The 10,253-nt window shown below is 44.5% G+C and overlaps 1 protein-coding gene across 2 annotated transcripts in view; it reads right to left on the bottom strand.

Annotated features, from left to right (window-relative positions):
• ARHGAP32 (Rho GTPase activating protein 32) overlaps window positions 1–10,253 on the bottom strand; it is a 184,609-nt gene that overhangs the window by 49,726 nt on the left and 124,630 nt on the right. The window contains exon 1 of one of the 2 annotated variants that reach the window (XM_026071775.1): window positions 9,263–9,301. The exons of the other annotated variant lie outside the window; for it this stretch is intronic. The gene's annotated coding sequence lies outside the window, so the exon portion shown is untranslated. Of the gene's footprint in view, window positions 1–9,262; window positions 9,302–10,253 lie in introns of those variants that run through there. 2 annotated transcript variants of the gene reach the window in all.

The following is a 10,253-nucleotide window of genomic DNA, read 5'->3' as shown; positions in this document are numbered from 1 at the left end:
CCTCCCGCAGGTGCCGCCCGCAGCTCGCGGCCGCGCGGAGCGGGGCCCCCCCCGGAGGGGGTCGGGGGGGGGGGAACACGATGCGAGCCAGCCCGTGGAGCTAAAGCGCACCCTCATGCCTCGCAGAGGAAGGCTGCAGCGAAGGCCAAAGGCCGGCTGCACGGGGTTAGCGGCATGGCCGCACCGTCGGTTAGGTGCAGCTCTCACTCACCGTGCACGCTGCAAACGCTCAGCTCCGCGCTARCAGGCTGCCTCGGCACGGCTGGAAGGGAAGGGGAGCTCCCGAGCGCGCCCGAGCCCACGCACGCCCAGACCTGCCCACGGGACGGGGCTGGGCCCTGCAGCCGGCAGCCCGAGCGCAGCTCCCGGGACAGCACCCGCTCTGCACCGAGGGTGCGCACTCTGCTAATCCCGTTAGGACGGAAAAGAAATCGCGTCCCCTCCCACCTCCGAGTGGCAGTTAAGCAGCACCCTTGGTGGCCACGTCGATCGCATCACTGAAATAATCTAAATTAAAAATTCTCCAGCTTTGTTATTTAAAAACAAAAAGATTCGGATCATTTCACAGTGACCCGGTTTACAGCCCAGCTCCACGAGCAGCCGTATCGGCACGCCACAGTCCGGCGCCGAAAGCACGCCGCCGAAACTCGGCCTTACCTCCGGAGGCTGCACCGCTTCCCGGCCCCGCGGCGGCTGGCAGCCAGCAGCAGGCACGGACGCCGCGAGGGGCATGGGCCGCCGCACCGCCAAACCCCGTCCTCGCGGTGCGGCCGCGGCCTTCTTCTGCGCGGAGAGTAGCGCCAGCGAAGCGGTGTTACCTGCATTTACTGCATGCTCGAGGAATAAACGCTATCGCTGTGCTCTTTAACCGCGCTGACCCCAAGCTCCTCCAGTTCAGACAGGGCTGCAATGGAGTTTATCAGTCTCGGGAACTGCTGTCACACACGTCTAAAATGCAGGATCACTAGATAAGTTGGGCAACCTCAGGGTCAGAAGGATTAAAGAGGAATCTGCTTCTAACTTATGCAGACATCCTGTTAATCAGGCCCGTAAAACTCATTTCTTTTGGTGTTCACAGTTTCTCATACAGATTTTTTTTTTAATTATTTGCTGAGTCATATCTCCAAAAAATGCTTGTTCTCCAGCTACTTACCGTATTTGGTATTTATCGCTGGAATTGTTTTGCTTAGACAACGATCACAATATCATATAACTTTTTTTCTTAGCAGCCAAGCATGACTCCTCAAATCCATATATATATCCAGAATATATATATATATATATATTCTCCGCTGTAAATTTGTGTATTACCTTTGGAGATTATTGCTCTGACCATCAGCAGTGCTCAAGGAGATACTTTCCTACATGACCTACAATGCATATTTTAAAGGGAGATCTACCTGCTTTGGAAGATCATCGACTGGTAAGAATTCGTATACATTTTGCACACAATGCTGAAAGGAACCTTACAACAGAGTTTATACTGGCAGAGACACTAATTTTTACAAGTCTGACTTAGCCACTGTAACACTTCATATTTTTATAATAATATTTAAATATCCACACGATGATGCACCGTTTTAATTTTCTCCACATGTCTTCCAGATGGTACACTTCTTCCCCAGCTGCAGTTTGTTGCATATAAAGAAAAATACCTAATGCATGCTACAAAATGACTTTCTTACGGGAATGCAAGCTGAGCAATTAYGGATCTGGCTCGTCTGTACCTGGGAGCAACAAGACTGCTCTTTGCACAACACAGCATCACGGCTAAAGATCTTGTTCACAACACCACACAGACACAACTTTTCTTCCTCTGCTTCTGGAGCTTACCGGCTCTGCCCTAGGCTGGGAATCTTTGCCCTCGACTGTCCTGAACAGTACCGCGATGCCCTCTTTCTTTCTCTCATTCTCTTGATTGATAATAATAAAATACTCTTCACATATGGATCTCATTTTCTGTTCCTAATTTATTTTGCTGGATAATTTTAAGGAAGAAAAACAAGTGAGAGAGATGCATTCTCCGCTACTTACATGGTCATCGACTTGCAATGGAGCAGGAGAGGCAGAAAATAAATGTATATGCAGCTATGTCTTTTAAACACAGGTAATGAAAACAAGGATTTGAAATCATAGACAAAAGGGCTCCGTCCACACACTTTTCACAAATTCAAGCATTACGGTTTTCTGAAAAAATTTAACCTATCCTCTAAAAAGTTACTTTAGATAGAAGTACTGGGGAGGCAGTGAAACCTAGAAAATGTTATTAATATACTCTGTAGCTTTTTCCATTTTCTGGTTTTGCAAATTCAACCACTGAAGGAAGTTTCAGCCATCATTAGAAGTTATGCAGCCAACATTTCGCAGTGCCGTTTCTTACTCAGCTACACTTATCCTGCAGTTAAGAACTCCTAAAATAAACACCTCCCCCAAACGCACACCTCCCCCAACAAACACCCCCTCCCGCCCATTTACAGGATTTGGGGAGAAACTAAGGTTATCTAGTTGAAGGCAGACTAGGGGGTTAAAAAAAGCCCAGTAAAGCAGCGCACCATGCAATACACTGGCATGGGATAACCTCAAAACTTTCATTCACAGAGCTCTCAAACTAGGTTTGCCGCAAAGATGTCTCCTGTCACATCTGGACACTAACATGGTGACTTTTTTGTTTTTTTTTCACTTTGTGGATGGAGCCATGGTCTGCTGTGGATGCCCAGGTTTGCAAGAAATAAATGCTCCAAATATTTCAATCCCAAAGGTAAAAAACAGTTAGGAATGATACATAGCCATGTGGAGAGCCTTTCCTTCAGCAAAAGCAAGTTCCCATGAGAACAAGTCAGAAATCAGATGCAAGCTTCATACTGCAGTTACAGGATTAAATGCTGAAGAAGAAAGAGCACAGCACTGACACGAGTTCTTAAATGAAACCCTGCAAATGAAACTTCAGATCAGCAAAGTCTTCTGAATTAGTCACAGACAAGCTGATTCATGAGCTAGTGGAGCAAGTCCTAAAGGCCAGAGCAATGTTACGATCTACATTTTGCAGCAGTTTCAGTTCACCAGGGGAGAGGAGAAGAGGAGCAGGGAGAAGAGCGAGAGATGGAGGGACAGGGACAGAGAGAGCAGCAGTCTTGCCTTGGCTGCTGGTGTAAGATTTCTGGTGGAAATAATTAGACACCCCGCAGCTCTCGTACAAGCAGTGAAGTTATGTCTTCCTGTGCGCTCACTTAAGGATTCTTCCCAAACATACCCAGTAGCCGTGCCCAAACTGGTACCCTCTCAGAAAGCCAAACAGACATAGTATGCATTTGCCAGTGTGTATTTTCCAGCTCCACTCACTTTTAGCATTAATTTATATCGTTTCACACATATGCATGCAGGAAGGCACCTTCTTGTAGATGTAGCAACATCACTGATATCTAAGAGCCAGATGCAGCCAGAGCCCAAGCATCACACTTTTGGTGACAGGGAGGCACCAGCGTAGCTGCTCAGCTTGCATGAGCTTACCAGGGCCAGGGTCTCACTGGAGATTGGAGGTACGCACCAGCATGACCCTCATAAACCCATGTGCCAATGCAAGAAGAGATCAGAGCTACCTGCTATCACCTAAGGTCAAAGCTCCCTGAAAGTATTTCTGATCAACAACCTGGCTCCCACACTAACTTACAGAGGCACAGAATTATTCAGAAAAAAGAACAGGAAAAGCACAGAACAAACTACCTTTTTGCTGGAGCTCTTTCAATAACCATGGAGTTTTGCTCCAGCCAACTAGTATTAGAGTTAAGTCCCACTTTGACAGAGCTTGTGAGAGAAGAAAAAAATCCAGTTTAAAAATAACACCCCCCCCCAACCTGAGTAAGTGGAAAGCAGGCAGAGTGAGAAACAAGCACAGAACATGTGAAAAGAAAGCTGGCCTTATTAATAGCACACTGGTGCCTCCGACAGCCCTCCATTCAGACAAGTTTTACCGCTTTATTTCACAAGTAGTCATCCTATTTTGATGGCTTCAATCCCTCAAAAAACTTTAAGCACGCCAGCCCTGAACACCATGAATATTTCAGGATCAGGAACACTAACATGTCTCTTTCTTACCTGCAGAATGCACAGATCTACACAATTATTTCTGCACTGGTGCATACAGACTGTGCATAGACTAAGATGCCAGGCTTGTCTTCTTTCCAATTAAAATTCCCCAGGAAATGTGGCCAAGACTTGCCACAAAATTCAGTGTCAAACTTAGCCTGAAGCTATTGCCTATGGGTTCAACTTCTTCAGAAGGCCTCAGAGGCTGTGAGTGACCACGTACAAGGAAGGGAATGCAGAAATGCATCTCGCTCTTCCTTCTTTCTACCTGTTACATGCGTTTCCTTGTGACTTCAGGAGAGACAAGGTCTGCTGCCAGTGCTGTAACTACACCGGTACTGCCTCCCAGTGGAGGCTGCAGTATATGCTGAGAGAAGACTTTTTTAACTGGCCAAGCACTACCACTTCCTTGACGTAACCTAAGTGGGACAGAGGGGCTCTTCTGCCAGGACAGCTCTGCCTACACCAGAGCTGGGGGTTCAGGGTTTTATTTTATGTTCTGCTGCYGGATCAGCTCTGTCAGCTCCGGGTGTGACCTTTTCCATACTCACAGAGGACGCAGCTGTGCCAGGAAAAACATTAGTGCAAATCTGGCCCCAGGTTGGAGACAGAGGCCTCATTCACTGATGCCCTGCACCTGTGCTGTTACTGATACTGTACAAAGCGGGCATAAGGTCACTAGAGCAATCACCTTTTTCACTCACTTTGCACTGGTGCGAATGATTACACAGGGTACAAGGCAACGCTCATGTGAAATAACTTACCCCTGTAAGCTGCTTGCTTGGCCCGCATGGCCTTGTTTCTGCAATGAGAAAGGCTCCCCTTCTCGGGGGTAAGGAGGGAGAAGACAAGCAGGTTTTACAACTGATAGAAAACCCTCTTTTCACTTCAGCTAAAACAAGAAAAAAAAGATCTAAATGACACAACAAAACAAACTGTGTCCATCTCTTCACCTCAGGTCCCAGAACTTTCGGGCGTCTTTTGGGGTTTAGTTCAGACTTCTGCTTCTCTCCCCCCAGCTCTTCCCCCAAACCATGAAGTCTCCGGCCTGGCCAAGCCTCCTCTGCCTTTGGCCCTGCTTCTCTTGATCGTTCAGGCGCAGTGGCAATACCCAAATCTCTGTTCTGCTGCAGGGAAAACTCCATTTGTTCAAATCGAGCCCTCTCTAAAGAAAGGCTGGCAAAACCTGGCCTGATGGAGGATGCAGTTTGTCACGAGATATAAGGATGCACACACTTGTATTCCTATGCTGTGCAGACAGAAATTCCCCCAAATGTTCCAGAGCAGATTTAAACTTAAGCAGCTACACCAGCATAACTCATTCTGTTGACCTTTTTATTTAGAGACAAACATATCCTTTTCAGATTTATGCCATCTGTGAAGAGTTTCAGCTAAACCAAAACAGGCAACTCTTACAGTTGGTAAGCAGATCTCCGAGTGTGCATGTGTTTGAATGCTGAAGAGTAAAAATGGGGGATATATCCTCCATAACTACTTTGGTACAGTAACACTATTAAAAGTGGTTACGTACAGGCCAGAAGGCAACTAGCAGATTTCCATTTCCAGGACATTCATTACTGGATCCGGTTAATATTGGGTAAACAAAAATGTTTACTTTTCTAAAGAAGACTGTAACCAGTTTACACACAAATATCTGATAACCATCTAAACAGGTTTCCATAGCACCTAGGAAATGCTATGAAAATATCCATTTGTTCAGGTTACAAATATTGCACCAACCACAAACATCACCTAAGACTCTCTGGAGTCCCTGAGTAAGAAAAACAACCATGGGTGCTTAAAAAGCACTGCCAAAATGTATGCTTTCTTCTTACTGCTCCTGCCAGAAAACATCTGCACTATTAAAGGATTAAAGGATTAGGAAAGAAGAAAAAAAATACACTGACCTCTTAGGAATTTATCTGAAACACTTAAAATTTTTGCTTGTCCCTCACTTATGAGCTAGCCAGGATTTATAGATTTTATTAACATGGACAGAAAAAGTATTTCAGATCTGCCAGTAAAGACTAAATTCAAAATCAAGTTACATCTAAAAATATGTTCTCATAGTCACAGGTTCATAGATGTGTGTACAAAGTCCATTTGATACTTTTTAACCTTGAAGGTCTTTTTTAAGCCCCAAGAAAATCCACTGCTTGCCTCGGTCTGGTAGTGGACTGCCCAAATCGGCATTCACAGACATCTGAATCATATGCACCTCCTGCTCTCTTGATACCTGCAGCTTCCTAAAAAGATAAATTGTGGAGCAACCTTGGTAATCCCCAGGAGGCTTTTCATGCAGCTTCAAMGGAAAATGTATTAAAAACCTGCCCTCTTGCAAAAGGAAAATGGGGCTTTTAGAAGACAGCTTCAGCCATCCAACCTACGCTGGAAGTCCTGTGCATCAGCGGCTGCCTCTGGGCAAAGCCACGGGGCTTCCTGTGGTCCCCTCTTCCCTGGGGAGGGATCTGGGGAAAAGACGGGAAACTCCAGCGCACTGGAGCAGCGGACTCAGCCGCAGAGGGGGCCTGTTCCCTCGCTGACACTAATGCTGAGGAAGCAGAAGAAACGCGCAGCTCGGCGCTTCTCAGCTCGYGTAAGCAAAACTCAATCTGGGTGAAACTCGCCCCCACCCTGGCAGGGCTGAGCAGAGACGCTTTGGTACCCAGTGCGAGACAGCACGTTGCTGCTGCTGGGATGCTCCCGGGATGCTCCCAGCTTCCGCACCAGCTGCGGGGAGCCAGAAACGCGACTTGGGGCTGGCAGACCCTGGGCGAAGCCCGCAGGCGCCTGTTTCTGTGGCTCCTTTGCCACGTTCGGCAACTGTCTACTCGACCTGTGCCTGACGCCAGCCCTCAGAGGGAAGTTACTGAAGCGTATATGTTCATGGGCCAGCAACCTGGGCAGGACTTTCACAGGAGTCACCCCCAAATTTAATGGGAATTGGATACCTAACTCCCTAGTAGTCTTCTAAAGGAAAAACTGACAAAACATGCATTTTATAACCACAGCTTGAAAAGCTGTATCTAGTCCTGAATCAAAGTGTTTTTCATTCTAGGTCAAAATCAAATTCAGACTACATAGTGCTGCTTACTTTTCCAATAAACAGAGAATCTGTAATTTAGAGTTTGCTTTCTTTTAATATCGGTGCCTAGAATCCAAGCTCTAGAAAGCTGTCCTCTCAAACTCTCATTTTCCGGTGTAATCACAGATTTTATGGTGCAACTTTCATAGAAGACCAGATGAATCCTGAACATAGCAACATTTCCACAGATCAGCCTACATTTCTGGTCCCCTTCTATTTCTGCCAAAAAATGGGAAGGAAAGAAGAAGGGGAAAGAATCACTTCAAATACAGGAGGGAGAGCAAAGGGAAAGGACGATTCCTGGGAAATGAAGCACTAAAAGGAAATATTGCTGCAGCTCTGATTTGGACTTCAATTCTGCACACAAATCTAAAAAGCTAAGACGACAAACCTTTGCTGTAGCCTATGTCATAGCTGTGCACAGTCCTGAGCAGCGATGGCAATAAATCCCTGTCTCCTAAGGACAGGTAATCACTGGAACAATTCAGAGTAATAAGTCCTATATCAGAACTCACTGCACTGAAAGCAAGCAATTTAACATCATTATGGAAGACTAAGTTTGGCATTCCTAGTATTTCCAAGATGCAAACTACCAGCAAAATAGTACTGCTAAAAAATATGCTTTTTAAAGCAACCATCAAACAAAACACTTATTATAAAACCAAAAAAAAAAAAAAAAAGCATTAAAGCCTAGTTAAAAACTAAATCCTCCTTTGGTGACTTTAGAACGTCACCATGGAAGTACAGACAGGGATTCAGCACAGGGAGAGCTGAGGCAGTTTTACACATAGGTGGCAACAAAGAAAATTTGCAATGAGTTGAAACGCAATCAGAAATAATGCCTGGCACTTACCAAGCACTTAAAATCCCTGAATTGCACAAACATTAGCCTCCTTAATAAGCTGTCGGATGCTGGAAGGAAAGAAACATAATACCAGTGTGGTGGACAGCAGGACCCAAGTGAGCTCTGACTGGCTGTATTTATTAGCATCACTTCAATACCAAATAGCCATTAACCTATATATTATACCCAAAGAATACATTGGGACACTCTATTATGAACTGTACGGTTGCCATGCAGATTCATTTCAACCTCAGTACAAAGGAACTAGATGAAACAGCGGGACATGAGGGGACACCACGTTGTTTGAACACTACGGTACTTTGCAAGCAGTAAGACACATCGCTATAAAGCTGTGATCCGGCCTGCTGGAAACCAGGAGTTACGTGGTTGCTCAGCCTTTACTAAAATTCCATTTATACTTTCCTCCAGTGCACTCAGGAGAGCCAGCAGAAAATCATCTCAGCTATGAATTTTCAAAGCAAACAAACAAAAAGAAATCTCTGTTACCATGTATCTCTCAATAACTGGGGATCAAATTGTTTAAGTATGTAAAATCTACCAGAGACATATCTCAGCTCCTTAGTTTCACTGGAACACTTTAATTTTACCTAATATTAGTTCTGAAAAGCTGTAGCAACGTTGTCATGACAATAACAACACAACACAGCTGTTTTCTGCTATCACTGTGCAACTGGGCACACATTGGGGTCATTTATGCTGCCATAAAACTATGGCATTTAACCACACTTCTTTTCTCTCTTATTCGAGCAAGTTCTTTCCTCCACAACATGGTCAAAGAGGGTTTGGCACACTCTTTGGATATATCTTTCAGAGGCACAAATCGAAAGCACTAGGGAAGGAAGCACACTTTATATTTAGAAATTTTGCAGCCACAAGAAATAAGAACACCCTAATTTACGATACAGACTAATAGTCACTTAGCCACTGATAAAACAGAGCATTTACACTGCAAGACCCAGCCTTGTAAACCCATACTCTTAAGATTTGGACCCTCTGACTTGAATTAAATAAATCACTTGCATAAAATCTGTTTGCACAAAGGAGGATTTGTAAAATCTGGCATTGACTTTTCTAGTCATCAAAAAAAGAAGATTAATATAATCTATTTCAACTACATCTAGCTTCTGTAATCAAACCTAGGGTGTTAGTAAATAGTTATTGCTATCACAACATACAGTGTTAGACTTGGTTAGGACACTGAGAGACTAATTGCACATAACGGGCTCTACCTGAGCTCAGCTGGGACTGGTTCAGAGCCTCTGTAACATATGCAGAACCTGGCTTTACACTATCCATCTCCAAATCTGCACGTAATTAAGGTCAGGTGGGAAGAGGGCAGAGGGACAGACAGAAGGTAAGAGAAAGGACAAAAAAATTAAAATATCTGCTGGAACAGACTGCAGGAGACTAATGATTTGTAGAGACAGTAATTAGAGAAACAGCGCTACAGAAATCTAGATTTCAGTGTTATGCATTCTAGGATGTTGCTTCTCTGGCACGTTCTAGATCTCATGTATTCTTAACTAGTCATGTCTATGTGCAAAAAGACATCTAACTGAAGTGCATGAAGATATGCCAAGTTCACAGGATAAATAGCACAAAGATGAGGTGACATGAAATAAGCTGAGTAAGTACCTTGAACCCCAAGAAAACCTGAGCTGCTGAGGATGAAAGGGGTGCTACTGGTACCTGCACAACTGGCTTAAAGCTGGCTCAAGTGTCACTGCAGCCCATGAAGGCCAATTCTCAATTCTAGTGCAAACACACACACTTACATATTATGTATACATGTCACTGCAAACAGAATTTTCACTGCAAACAGTTTTTTAAATTTATATAAAATAGATCCCAATTTACTTTGGAAAATGCTAGTAGAAGAATCAGTGATGTTTAAACAYAGCTGTAGCTTGCATCATCATGGTCTTCGGTATCATTGGAGACTAAAGATTTAAAGCTCATTTTCAGAGGAACTCTGTTCCAGTTTCAAAAACATATTTCAGCTCTTGCCTCCCTACTTATGTCTCAGCTTCCCATTGCTTTAGCTGGGGAAGTCAGGAGCCTAAAAGGAACTTCAACATCTACAAACTGCTTCATGAGCGCAGGCAGTAACCTGCCCCTAACACCAGCAAACTCTGAAAAGGACCTAAAAGCTTCCATACTTATAAAATACATAAAGCATCTTCCTAAATTATTAGAAGCAGAAGATATGCAACCATGATC

Source organism: Apteryx rowi, unplaced genomic scaffold, assembly GCF_003343035.1.
Source record: "Apteryx rowi isolate R43461 unplaced genomic scaffold, aptRow1 scaffold_33, whole genome shotgun sequence".
NCBI lineage: Eukaryota > Metazoa > Chordata > Aves > Apterygiformes > Apterygidae > Apteryx > Apteryx rowi.
This window is presented reverse-complemented; position numbering and strand designations above follow the sequence as displayed.